Below are 2,687 nucleotides of genomic sequence, written 5' to 3'. Positions count from 1 at the left end.
AGAAAACATCAGTGGATATAAAGACCGTTAAAATCTGAGATCGTATGATGAAGTTATGATGTTCAGAACACATGACCTAAGTAATCAAGTAGTCGAGATCGCGATGAACATAAGCATCAAAAGGCTCAAACACCTCATTAATGATTGTCTCACGTAATATATCATGAGAAAAACTTAAATAAATCATTCATAAGTACTTAAAGAAATCATTTGTAAGTATTGAATGAGTACAAAAACAAAAAAATAACTTATTTTGCAACAAAAAAAATATTAAGGACTACATATGTTCAAAAAAATTAAGGACAAAATATGTACAAAGTGAGAAATATATAACTCTATTAAGTTATTTTTAGCAGCTAACCTGGAATAGCTGATTATATGGATTGAATATGTACAGTTTATCAAGTTGAAGGGGGTAAATATAGATAAAAAAACTCAACGTATACAAATCGAAAAATATATTAACTTTTTAAGTCATTATTTTTTTTTACAAATATAAACCAGAAGTGATGGTTTGTTTTTTGTGGGTCATCCAAGAAAATCCATTTTTACAAATAAGTTTAAAATGAGTCCACGATTTGAATGGTTTAAAATCCACCCATTTTTACAAATGATTTCTAAAATCAACCCGTATTTATAAAAACTCTCCATGTAACATCAACTTTTGTTTCTGCAAGACACTTGTCGCAATTGAATATCGATATCAAGAAAATAGTTAACAACACACAAGCACAATAAAAACGTAGAGCGTTAAATAGGCCTAAATGATGTGATGTGGGCTCGACAGCTGCCTGGCCACAAATCCAGAATCATTATTAAAAACCCACAATCATCATGCATATCCGACTTCCTTTTTTAAATTTCCACGATTTAAAAATCAGGCCGTTTGAAGCGGATTTATTTCCTTTACAAATTGGTCAGTTGCCTGGCCAAGTCCTGCACCTAATGCACCAATTTCACCATTTAGAAGAGGACTTGGATCTAATGAAGCATATGAAAGTAACTCTTGATTCTTCTGTAAAATCTCCATTTCTGATTCATCCAAATTCACCCATGCTTCTATACCTTCACCACTTTTCGTGTCCATTAGTGTCACAAACTTCACAAACACGGGCGCGCCCTCAGCTACAACACCTGTCACCCAAATCGGCTTTCCCCAACCAAAGTCAATTTCATAGAAACCCATCTTGCACCAACTCGAAAAACCATAGTTTTCTATGGCTCCTATCGAGCCAGTTATCTCCCCAATTTCTTGTAAAGATTTCTGCATGGCGAAAGACCCTTCATCTCCTTGTGCTTTCTCCACAAACTCAACGTTGATTTTTGAAATACTTTCACGCACCCTATTCACCAAACTGTGCAACGGTGTCTCATCGCTAGCCAAACACACAGCATTAGAGACCCAAACGATGTTACCAATCAAGTGATTCGAAAAGTTGGATTTAATTTTGGGACGAAGATTCACCCAGTGTGTTAAACTAGATGGCTTCTGGATACCACATGCTTCTGTAGTTGCAGCCATTGCACACTTCCATATCAAACTAGATACCACCTCAACACGAGTAGGTCGTTGCACACCGTTACTCTCTGCCCTGTCTCTCAGTCTGGATATAGCATCCGGCCCAAATACAAACCTTTTTGTGCGACACTTGCCTTCCTTTAACAATGACTCCCCCAACACCATGAATGTGTCTCTGAGCCATGAGCCTTTCGCAGGGAAAAGAGATGGAGCGGTGAAGTTTGGATACACAACTTCTTCAGCTCCACGAGCCATGTTACTCCATGCTTTCATAAACGTGTACACAGCAGCCCCATCAAGGATTTTGTGTGAACTGCATAAGCCGATGGCAATCCCACCACATTCGAAAATGTTCACTTGCACGTTTGTTACACGATTACCAATACTAGACTTGTTAAAGCTAGGTTCACATGGCAAAAAGGTATTGATCAACCCGTGATCAGGATGCCGTAGAAATTCGTCAAGACGACCGCGGACCAAAGCTACAATATAGTTAGCACCAATATCGTTACAATCGATAGAAAGATCGTTCTTGATTGTTCCTGCAAGTGGGTAAAACCAAGTCAAGGTCTCAGACAAAGACTTCTTTAGAACCTCTGACCTTTGTAGGGCATGATTGGAATTGTCGCCATTGTTATTGGGGTAATATAAGATGATTGGTACATAAGGACTTACAATAATCTGATCTAACGCACAAAAGTCGAATGTATTCAGATGGGATGGTGTTGGGGAAGAGGGTTTGATGTTTTCTTTGGAAATTATTTTTGTTTCCATTGCAGAGAATTATCGTTCAAGGCTAGAATAGGTAAGTAGATGGATGACAAAGGATATGCCAGACCCTATGCCATTTTATAGGTGATGAATCGTGCAGCTCTTGTGTATAGAGTAAATAATAAACAATTATTTAGGGGTTTATATTGTATGGAACTTTTATTAATTTTTTATGATTTTTTTTAAAATTCTTTAACAATAATAGTAAGTGTTTCAACTTTATAACAATAATTCACTTTGTACAATTTTGGTCTCCTTTGGCATGCTTACTTTTAGCTTGAAATATTATCTTCATAACATTTTAATTTGAAATAATAGACAGAAAATATATCATTCATATCGGCTTATTAATTCGTAAGTAGTAAACCTCAAGAATGATGATTTTGGTTCCGCTAGC

General features: G+C 36.4%; 1 pseudogene; it reads right to left on the bottom strand.

The window, feature by feature from the left end:
• Positions 1 to 633: 633 nt before the first annotated feature.
• Positions 634 to 2,359, bottom strand: LOC145085991 (epi-neemfruitin B 7-O-acetyltransferse L7AT pseudogene; annotated as a pseudogene).
• Positions 2,360 to 2,687: the final 328 nt, after the last annotated feature.

This window comes from Lactuca serriola, chromosome 2 (genome assembly GCF_051521515.1).
Source record: "Lactuca serriola cultivar US96UC23 chromosome 2, Lser_US96UC23_V15, whole genome shotgun sequence".
Taxonomy (NCBI): domain Eukaryota; kingdom Viridiplantae; phylum Streptophyta; class Magnoliopsida; order Asterales; family Asteraceae; genus Lactuca; species Lactuca serriola.
Note: the sequence above shows the minus strand (reverse complement) of the source record. Positions and strands in the feature narration are given on the sequence as shown.